This window comes from Xiphophorus hellerii, chromosome 10, assembly GCF_003331165.1.
Source record: "Xiphophorus hellerii strain 12219 chromosome 10, Xiphophorus_hellerii-4.1, whole genome shotgun sequence".
NCBI classification, from domain to species: domain Eukaryota; kingdom Metazoa; phylum Chordata; class Actinopteri; order Cyprinodontiformes; family Poeciliidae; genus Xiphophorus; species Xiphophorus hellerii.
This window is the reverse complement of record NC_045681.1, coordinates 17131221-17142789: the sequence shown is the minus strand read 5'-3', so window position 1 is coordinate 17142789 and position 11569 is coordinate 17131221. Positions and strand designations below refer to the sequence as shown.

At 39.6% G+C, this 11569-nt stretch overlaps 1 long non-coding RNA gene across 1 annotated transcript; it reads left to right on the top strand.

Annotated features, from left to right (window-relative positions):
• Positions 1–3742: 3742 nt before the first annotated feature.
• Positions 3743–4372, top strand: LOC116727328 (uncharacterized). Its single transcript, XR_004340786.1, has 3 exons — positions 3743–3883; positions 3986–4062; positions 4329–4372. It is a non-coding gene; the product is annotated as an uncharacterized LOC116727328 (long non-coding RNA).
• The last annotated feature ends 7197 nt before the right edge of the window (positions 4373–11569 follow it).

Here is an 11569-nt window from a genome sequence, read left to right as displayed (position 1 = left end):
TGTTTCCAAATGTTTAAGAGTTTATGGTTAGGGGTGAATTACCAATAAGTCTAAATTTGATTTGTTGTCTCTAATGATTGATTGGTACCAAGGTGAAGCTGCAAGTTCATTTGTCTGAGTGACGATGGTCCATACATGTTTGATCATTGAGTTTTAGAGTTTATTGTTGTGGTTTTTATGTAAAATTGTATTTTTTGCTGTTTTTTGTGACTAACGATAAGCTATATTTGTTTTATCTCTTAATTCCCGTCCTTATTGTATAATCATACACAATGGCATAGCAATAATATTGTTCATTAAATATATTCAAGAAAAACAAACACATTCACAAACCTGGGTTATTGTATTGTTGGTATTTCAGTGTTGTCTCTAAACATTGCTTTGGACTTTTGTGAAGGTCTGGATACTGAATTGTAGCTTTTTTTGCTTTGTTTCTTTCCTTCACAGCCCATACCATGGCGCTTCCAGCAGATGGATCCCCAATGTTGGAGGGACATCCAGATAATGGTAAGGATCACGGTAAGGTGTGGTCAAATGAAGCCGAGGAAGACGAGGTAGGTAATGCCGGTACTGCCGGCTCCAGTTGTAGCTCTTCTGCTAGCTCTAGTGGTAACTCTACTACCAGCTCAAGTGACGACGAGGCTGATAATGAAGACCAGGATGACTTTAAATCCCGACTTTGTTTTGTCAAGGTCCTTGTAGGAAAGCTTCATCTGTCATTGAAACATCACAATTCGACGGTTGATCAGCGGGGCGCCGCTAAGAGTAGTTCAACAGTGGACCGTGCAGGTGCTGCGTCACAGCTGCTTGAGATTCTTCCCCAAAATTTCAAATACAAACAAGACATTGGGGTAGCTCAGAAGCCTCAAGAAGACAAGGCTCCCTGTACTTCACTTGAATTCGCATCTGGACTTGACAAACAGGAAGAGCCCATTTTGCGTCCAGAGAACCCCAGACCTATCGGTACCTCGCAACATCATCAGGTAGGTTTGGAAGAGGACGGGGCTTCTTTGACTTCCGGCCGCACCAGGAGCACTACACAGAAGGTGGATGATGTGAAGGAGGATGACCCACCATCAAAGCCTAGTTTTGGTACAGCGCTTCCTTCCAGCTTTGAAGTCACATCTGAACTTGACAAACCAGAAGAGCCCATTTTGCGTCCAGAGGACTCCAGTTCTATCAGTGCCTCGCCACAACCGCTGGCAGGTTGGAGAAATTTAGTGACTTTTTGCCGCGCCATTAGAATTCCAAAGAAGGTGGATGATGCGAAGGAGGATGACCCACCATCAAAGCCTAGTGATCAGGTAGGTTTGAAAGAGGACGTGGCTCATGCGACATCTGTGACTGGCATAAACGGAAAGAGGACAAAGGACAGTGATGCTGAAGAGCAGCCCCCAGCCAAGAGGAGTAAGGACACTCTTGCTGAAAAGGAGCTCCCTGCCAAGAAGACCAGGGACAGTGTTGCTGAAGTGAAACTCCCAGCCAAGAGGACCAGGAATAGTGACGATGCTGAACAGGAGCCCTCTGCCAAGAGGATCAGGGAGAATCAAACTGAAGATGTGCTCCCCTCTAAGAAGACCAGGGACAGTGTTGCTGAAGAGGAGCCTCCAGCCAAGAGGACCAGAGACACTGTTGCTGAAGAGGAGCTCCCAGCCAACACAACCAAGTATAGTGATGATCCCGAATGGGACGAGATCGTTCAAAGAATCGGCAGAAGGATGGCATGGAGATATGGTAAAGAATGGGAGAACCAGCCCATTCCGTCAACCCCTCTGTTCATTCCCTACCGAAAGACAGACCATGAAGATCCCGTTCTGTGAGCCCCTGTCCTCAGTCCCTCACCAAGGACGTCGTGTGAGGATCCTGGTCTGTCATCCCCTGTCCTCAGTCCCTCGTATAGAATGGCGTGTAAACTTCCTGTTTTGTTATCCCCTGTCCTCAGTCCCTCACCAAGGACATCGTGTGAGGATACTGGTCTGTCATCCCCCGTCCTCAGTCCCTCTTGTAAAATGCCGCATAAACGTCCTGTTTCGTCGTCCCCTGTCCTCAGTCCCTTACGAGGGACGATGCATGAGGATCCTTTTCTCTCATCCCCTGACGTCAGTTCCTCACCATTGACGCACTGTGAAGATCACGTTTTGTCACCCCGTGTTTTCAGTCTTTCACCATCAACACACCGTGAAAATCCAACTATGTCATCCCCTGACTTCCGTTTCTGGATTGAGACTGAAAAGGACATAGAAGAGGAACCAACACCTTCAACATCTGGTGGAACGACAGCAAGAGTTCCAGACACATGTGGTTTAGACCTCGCCACGTTTTAAGTGACTCTGATTAGATTGGGATCCGTAAAAACTGAAGACCTATTTGGGAAGTCACATTAGGACATCATCATTTCTCCGTTTTTTTGTTTTTTTAAATTAAAGCCAATGGGTTTCTAGCAAGCCTGTGGAAGCGTTAGGCAGCGCCTTGCACCGGGGCTGTTCTTTATCCCGCTGCTAGATGTAGCATTTTAGATGGTGAGGATCCTGGCAGGTCTGAGGAAGCCTTAGGTAGCGCCTTGCACCGGAGTTTTCTTCATCTTTGCGATTTCTTCTCAACTCCCCCATGTTTCAGGGTGAAATAGCGGTTCTTCCTCACGCTTTGCTCTCCGATATAGTAAATTGTTCTATCCTGTTCCTACACTAATCCAGTCTCCAAGTTTTTAATCTTTCAGGTTTTAGCTGCTCATCGCTGGATCCTTTCGTCGTCGTCCATGTGGTTCCTGTCCTTCTGGACCCCTTGTTTTTCACGCTGCTCGTAGGTTTTTCCACATCCACATGATACTGCTTGCCTCCTGCTGGTGGTGGGGACCATCATCTTTACTAAATAAAAGTAGAAATAGAAATTCACTATTAGTAATTTAGAAACTGTTCAACCATGTAGAGTTAAAGTTTACATTAAGTAAGGAATGCTTGCCTGACAATACGTTGTATTAGAAACCAAATTAAAGCATAAGGGCAATAAGAAATTAGAAGACAAAGGAGAACATAGACAGAATTTATGATTGAAGGATTTAATTAAGAGTTTTTATTCAGAGAGACACTAGAGAACAGGATCGGAGGAAAGGAAATGGAGAGCATGTGGAGTAAAGTATTATGTAGATAAACTATTAATCTCATGAAACAAATAGTTTATATGGCTAACAGCATGTTCATGTGTTGCAACACAGCAAAATCAGAAAAGATGAATAGACATTAAAAAAATACCCGAACTAGTCTCTGGTCCAGGTTCAGACTTCTCAGATCTCTGATTGTCTGATCGTCCCAGGTTGGATCTCCTCCGCCTGTAATCCTCCACCTTCAGCACCACCAGTCAGGTGGAGGAAGATAAGAGAACCCAGTTGACAAAAAAAGTAAGAAACTTATTTTCATTTTAAATATGGATGAAATTGAGGTCAAATTTCAAAATTGTTCTTCCTTCTGTCCACGTATATTCTATTTGTTAACCCTGTTGTCTTTTCTCTGGATTTCATTTCTACATCAACTCATGTCACATGACATGAGTTGACCAACAATTAAAGCAGAAGACCAGCTCCGCCTGTAATCCTCCACCTTCAACACCACCAGTCAGGTGGAGGAAGATAAGAGAACCCAGTTGACAAAAAAAAAGTAAGAACATTTATATCTACACAACATGATTAATCATTTCAAATATAGCTGCGGAGAGCTGAGCTGAAAGTTAGAAACTGTCTGCTGTCCATGCATATTTTCCTCCTTCACTTTATCTTCTCTCTTTATTTCATTTCTCTGTGAACTCATGTGATGACTGGAGTTGACCAACAATTAAAGCAGAAGACCTGCTCCACCTGCTGATCTACTGGTTGTAACAGCTTGTGGGAAAGGTGAGGACATGATGATGACTTTGATCAGAAAATCTCTTTCAATAATCCGTGATTTAGACAGAGATTAAGGAATGTGTGTCTGATCATGTGATGATTCCCCAGCATCACTGGACCAATCAGGCGAGAGAAGACAGAGAGGACTGAGGACTGAAACGAAAATACTCTGCCTGCCAAAAAAGGTAGACGATCCAGTGGCCCCAGGTTTACACACCATCTGTTGGTACTAAATACATTTTTTACAACCTTAACTTTTCTATAGTTGAGATTATTTTCTTAATTATTCAAGAATTGAAACCTTGGTTTTCCTTCCTGTTAGATCATATAAGCAAATAAAAGAAACACATTTTAATGTGCAAAAAGTTGATTTACAGTGAGCAACGCTAAAACACTTTTATACATACAGTGCAGTAAACAATTCTCATTAAATTCCCCCCCGTTGTGACAGGTTTGAGGCAGACCGACCGCTGGGGAGATGGACCTCACCTGACACCATAACTCTGGATGTAACAGGTAGGTGAGCAGAAACTGAAGCTGCTGAGACATCTCAGAAAAGTTTCAGCATTTAATAACGTGCGTTGGACTTTGCGTTTCTCAAGTTTGTTCTTCTGTTTCCTTAGCTGGACTCTGCTGTCAAAACATCAATGACTGGAGAAGCGGACAGCGAGATTTCTGGTGCCTGGCTGGAGACGAGATTCTGATTATTCAAGAGCCAAAACAAAATGTCAGAATAAATAGTTAGAAGGCAGATTTGTTTTCTATTTGTTGTTGTTTTTATTATTAATGCTCCACGACACAAAATGTATCACTGCTGTAACTCTTGAGTTTAATTAAATGTTCTTCTTTCAATCTGTTATTTCTGAAGTCTTTTTTTTTTTACCATAATCATTTGTGGAAACATTATATATTAAAGGAACGCCCACATTTTTAATAGAACTTCATAACTGATCAAAGCACAAACTGGAGAACAGGATTAAAAGAAATTTATTTTTTTTAGTAAGTGTTAATTAATTTGTAGTTACGTCAATACAAAATTCACACCTTAAGAACTAACACAAGCCAGTCACACTGAAGAAGTATCCTGATGTTGACCTTCGACCCTTAGCTTCAACTGATTCACTGAAAGGTTGGGTAGAAATGTTACCCAGAGAACGCTCTTTTTCCTTCGTGGATTACACAGTTTTCAATTTCCCAGAGGAAAATCCATATCTTTATGCAACAGATTTATTTATTTGTTTTTTGACTCGTTTAGTTTCTAAATTGAAACTTTTATAAGCAGTGACAAGTGGGTTGTTTCAAGGACAAACAAAACGAGTTCTCGTTTTTTTGTGTGGGTTGTTTCAAGGACAAACAACCCACACAAAAAAACGAGAACTCGTTTTTTGTGTCTGTCGTATTGCAGAAACGAGAACTCGTTTTTTTGTGTGTTTAAATGTTATGTAAGGCAGCACACATGTGTCACCCAATTACTTTGTGTGGCTCTAATTACATGCAGGTAGAACGATGAGATGCTGGTTTTTGTATGGGTTTTTTTTTTGCCACAGCAAGAAGGATGTGAGGCTTCAGGTTTAGTGCAGAATTCAGTTTTATTTGAAAATACGAGCTTTTGACCAAAACAGCTCTGGATATGAAGGCTAAATAGAAACAAAAGGGAAAAAATTATTTAAAAACCTGGATGTTATTCAGAATTAGATTTTTTTTTAAATTAACATATTTTTCTGTTTTTTTGTTTGTTTGTTTCAAATGTTTTTGCAAAGTATTTTTCTGAAGCTGATTATGTAATTTGGATCAATAAAGTATTTTTGAATTGAATTTTTCTTCCAATCCATGTTTTGCGACAGAGAGAAGTTTTCTCATTTATAGGTCCGAAACTGACATAGTTAAGAATGACATCAGAAATATAATGTCACACCAGTCGTGTAAGTTTTAAAAATGTCATTGGGGCGTGCTGTGGTGGTGCAGGGGTTAAGCACAACCCACATATAGAGGCCTTAGTCGTCGACGCGGCTGTCGCAGGTTCGATTCCCTGCCTGGCGACCTTTGCCGCATGTCTTCCCCCTTCTCTCATTACCCTCTTTCCTATCAATTCTCTGTCAAATAAAGGTCACTATAGCCAATAAAATCTTTAAAAAAATAATAAAAAAAGGGGCGTGCTGTGGTGGCGCAGGGGGTTAGCACGCCCCACGCTTGGAGGCTTTAGTCCTCGGCGCGGACTTCGCGGGTTCGACTCCCGGTCCGACGACCTTTGCTGCATGTCTTCCCCCCTCTCCTCCCCCTCCTTCCTGTCTGCCTACTGTAGAAAAAATACGAGCCACTAGCGCAGCAAAAACTCTTCGGAGAAAAAAAAAGAAAAAAAAAAATTTAAGTCATTACACTAGTTGGCCAGTAGGTGGCAGCATACGGAGTGATAAACAAGACAACGCGATACTTGTATTATCTGCGTTATTTGTGGTCCAAGTTCTCTCACGCGCCAGTGCGTGCGTTCGTCAATGAATGTCATGGAAACGACGTTAGCGTCCTCAAGCCTATAAATGACGCTGACCTTCTGAGTTCTTTCCCCTTTGCGACGGGACTTTTGAGAGAGACGCCTGAAGGAGCCTTTACAGCCTCGGAAGGTTTGAGCTTGTTGAAAAGTCTGCTGTGCAAAACTTGCTAAAGAAGCACTTGCTGAAATACGCACTTGCTGAAGAAGCCCGTGGATAACAAACCTGCGACAGACGGTTCCTGACCAGAAGAAGAAGAAGAAGGAGGAGGAGGACCAACAGGGTGACCAGCTGGAAGGTTAAAATCATTCTTCTATTATTTTTAATAAACGAAAGCAAATTATTACTAAGATATTAGTGACTTGTTTAGTTTATTTTGTGTTTGTGTGTGTTTTAAAGAAATACTGACTTCTGTAGAAAAAAAAGACAAGTAGCATTCTTTGCTAGCATAGATCGTTCTTAACTAATGAGCCTTTTTCTGAACTGAATTTCGCTGGAAATGTCAGGAATGTTAAACTGTGGTGTAGTGAGTCAATAAATATATGTATTTTACTTAATTATAGTCAAATTAGTTAAATTAAATGTCTCGAAAATGATCTTGGTTTTTGACCGTTATTTTTTGAAAAATGCCATGATAAACATTCCGTTTACATGGATACGATAAATGAAATACGTTAAATATTTAATATTATTTTTGAAAAAACATTCAAAAAAATAGAATTTACTTTTATAATAGCCTATATTTTAATTGTTTAATTTAATTATTTCTTTCAAGAAAGGGACATGTTGATCTGATTTGTATTATAATTTTTTTTGCCAGGAAACATGAATTGATTTGAAAAAACAACAATGGTGATATTTAATCTAAGAGTATCAGGTTTGATGACTTTGGTGTCCAATTCTTTGAAATTTTGATGACTTTTTTGAAATATATAGCTTTAATAGGTCTCTTGCATTTGTGGTGTGAAACAAATTTGTGAGTTAATTTAAATAGTTTTGTGACTTATGTGTTAGCTTATTGACATTTGTGGATAAATGTCTGGGATATTAACACTGGTGTTTGAGAAAACTGTTATGCTTGTTTGAAAAAAAAACAAATGTTAAGATTTCTGTCCAATTTTTTGAAAAATGCCCGGACAAACACACGTGGTTTCCATGGTAATCACATCAGACTAGCGGCTTATTAGGACACTCGAAGACGCTTTACATAAAATTTCCATTCATGCACACGTTCACACACTGAAGATAATAAGCTAATGGATTGTACCCACCGATGTTATGTCATGCCAACAATAAACTCCAGCTAAAGGTGGGAGAAGTGTCTTGCTCAAGGACACAACGACAGAGGCGGACCATTGCAGGGCAAACTCCTACCACTGTCGCCCCAGTAATAAGTGTGTGTGTGTTTGATTTTAACAAACAAAATAATGATTTCTTTGTAAAAAATCAGTTTTGATGACTTTTGTGTCCAATTTTTGGTAAACTGGATGGTTCTTTTTCATTTTTTAAAAAAAAGCCCAGAAAAACATATTTAGTTTCCATGGATACGTTGGTAACATTATTTAAAATGACTTCAATAAAATATTAAGAAACACTTTTCAAACTTAATATTTAATGATAGACTATCTAATGATAGACTTTAATATATCCGTTTAGTTTTATTACATGGTGAACTGATTTTAAAAGAAACAAAACATTATTTGAGTTGGTTAAAGTCAGCTTTGATGTTCATTTTTGGAAACTACAACTCTGTCTAGGAAAATATAATTAGCATTTTTGGGGTGCAACGTATTTGTGAGTTAATTGAATTTGTTTTGTGATTTATATGCTAGTTATTTGAAATTCTGGAAAATGTCAGTAATGCTGACTGGAGTTGTTTTGGTTTGAAAGAAGGTTTGGAACCAGCTTTTTGAAAAATGTTTGTCGTCTCCATGGATACATTGATTAAACAATAACACACAGCTTTATTCTTAGAAAAAGTATTTAAAGAACAATCAATGTGTGCCTGTTGATTTCACAAAGTAACTTAATCATTTAGTTTATTGTAATTACTTAAGACCAGGAAAAACAGTGTTTTGCTCCATTGCATTTTAGTGACGTATCATTTTCAGAAGTTAGTTGAATGTTAACAGTGAATGTTAAAATTCATTAGAAAAACATTGATCTCGGTTTCAGTGAATCAGGTTGTGATTAATTCGTTACTTAACATTTTTGGTGAGAATGTGGGGGTTTAACACTGCTTATCTGGTTTAAAAAGTTACTTCTGGTTTTAGAAGATCGGTTTTGATTTATTCAGATCTTTGGAATAAGAAGTCAGTGCCTGGACCAGGTTTCAGAAAAGGCCTCAAAAACACATTTGGTCTCCTTGGATACGTTGCTTGAAATAAAACCTTAATGCTTGAATATTAGAAAGGTTTTTAGATATATATTTCTCCTGAACTATTTCTAAGTAGTTTAGATTTAAACTTATTATTGTTTAGTTTTATTTTTCTAAGAAAGAGGAGTTTTGAATAATTAGTTGTTTATGAAATGCTGTGTTGGTCATTTGCATATTTGGAGCTGTAATATATTGTCACGCTGATTACGTTTTCAGAAAGAGTCGGCAATATTAATAGTGGTGTGGTGATTGGAAAACATTTTATTGTAGTTTGAGAGGATTACTTTTAGAGAATACATTTTGTTGATGTTTTTGTCTCCATGGAGATGGTAATATTGAAAGAAGCATTTGGAGAAAAATAATTGTGTGAACATTCATCTGAGTTTCTTGCTGGGTTGTGTGCAGCCATGATCTTCAGACTGATGTAATGAATTTCATAACACTACTTTCAACCATAACTGACCCATTTGGAGTAATATTAACATGTGATAATAAGACTTTGAGGCATCATGCACACATAAGGGATGCAGATTATTATTTTAATTATTTTGTCTGGCTTATCTCCAGACAAAATATAATGGCCATTTTAACACTGGATATGGATTTCTAAAAAAATAAACAATATTATTTTTGTAGGAGGGTGCCCCTGGAAACGGAGGAAGGGCTACTTATGTCGGCCTGTTTATTTAGATCCCCAATCTTTAAACTTAATTAATTTTACAGGTGTACATTTCTGCTGTTGGCTATATGTGGGAGTATGAAGGTAGTACTGATGGGGTGTCAGACTAGCTGCCTTTGTGATTGTGAAAAATTGTGGAGCTCAAAGGAATTTCATTTGATTTACTACAATTAACATTTTGGTAATTTACAAATGCTATTGGAAACATATATTTTTAAGCTTTGATACTTTTAAATATTAAAATTGTGTAAGCAGTGATTTAAGTGTAATAATTATGAATGGGTCACATATCTTATCCCTGGCTATTGTTAAGAATGATAAATTGTACCTCAGCATCAAAGATTTGTGAGGATGGGTTGTTATATAAGGGTAAACTGAGTAACTTGTTGCAGTTTTATTTTATTCACACTAATGGAATAATATTAGATTACAGGTGTTTCATTAGCTATTAAGACATCCTAAACACACTTTATAGCTCTTTAATTTATGTTTCCAAATGTTTAAGAGTTTATGGTTAGGGGTGAATTACCAATAAGTCTAAATTTGATTTGTTGTCTCTAATGACTGATTGGTACCAAGGTGAAGCTGCAAGTTCATTTGTCTGAGTGACGATGGTCCATACATGTTTGATCATTGAGTTTTAGAGTTTATTGTTATGGTTTTTATGTAAAATTGTATTTTTTGCTGTTTTTTGTGACTAACGATAAGCTATATTTGTTTTATCTCTTAATTCCCGTCCTTATTGTATAATCATACACAATGGCATAGCAATAATATTGTTCATTAAATATATTCAAGGAAAACAAACACATTCACAAACCTGGGTTATTGTATTGTTGGTATTTCAGTGTTGTCTCTAAACATTGCTTTGGACTTTTGTGAAGGTCTGGATACTGAATTGTAGCTTTTTTTGCTTTGTTTCTTTCCTTCACAGCCCATACCATGGCGCTTCCAGCAGATGGATCCCCAATGTTGGAGGGACATCCAGATAATGGTAAGGATCACGGTAAGGTGTGGTCAAATGAAGCCGAGGAAGACGAGGTAGGTAATGCCGGTACTGCTGGTACTGCCGGCTCCAGTTGTAGCTCTTCTGCTAGCTCTAGTGGTAACTCTACTACCAGCTCAAGTGACGACGAGGCTGATAATGAAGACCAGGATGACTTTAAATCCCGACTTTGTTTTGTCAAGGTCCTTGTAGGAAAGCTTCATCTGTCATTGAAACATCACAATTCGACGGTTGATCAGCGGGGCGCCGCTAAGAGTAGTTCAACAGTGGACCGTGCAGGTGCTGCGTCACAGCTGCTTGAGATTCTTCCCCAAAATTTCAAATACAAACAAGACATTGGGGTAGCTCAGAAGCCTCAAGAAGACAAGGCTCCCTGTACTTCACTTGAATTCGCATCTGGACTTGACAAACAGGAAGAGCCCATTTTGCGTCCAGAGAACCCCAGACCTATCGGTACCTCGCAACATCATCAGGTAGGTTTGGAAGAGGACGGGGCTTCTTTAACTTCCGGCCGCACCAGGAGCACTACACAGAAGGTGGATGATGTGAAGGAGGATGACCCACCATCAAAGCCTAGTGATCAGGTAGGTTTGAAAGAGGACGTGGCTCATGCGACATCTGTGACTGGCATAAATGGAAAGAGGACAAAGGACAGTGATGCTGAAGAGCAGCCCCCAGCCAAGAGGAGTAAGGACACTCTGGCTGAAAAGGAGCTCCCTGCCAAGAAGACCAGGGACAGTGTTGCTGAAGTGAAACTCCCAGCCAAGAGGACCAGGAATAGTGACGATGCTGAACAGGAGCCCTCTGCCAAGAAGACCAGGGACAGTGTTGCTGAAGTGAAACTCCCAGCCAAGAGGACCAGGAATAGTGACGATGCTGAACAGGAGCCCTCTGCCAAGAGGATCAGGGAGAATCAAACTGAAGATGTGCTCCCCTCCAAGAAGACCAGGGACAGTGTTGCTGAAGAGGAGCCTCCAGCCAAGAGGACCAGAGACACTGTTGCTGAAGAGGAGCTCCCAGCCAACACAACCAAGTATAGTGATGATCCCGAATGGGACAAGATCGTTCAAAGAATCGGCAGAAGGATGGCATGGAGATATGGTAAAGAATGGGAGAACCAGCCCATTCCGTCAACCCCTCTGTT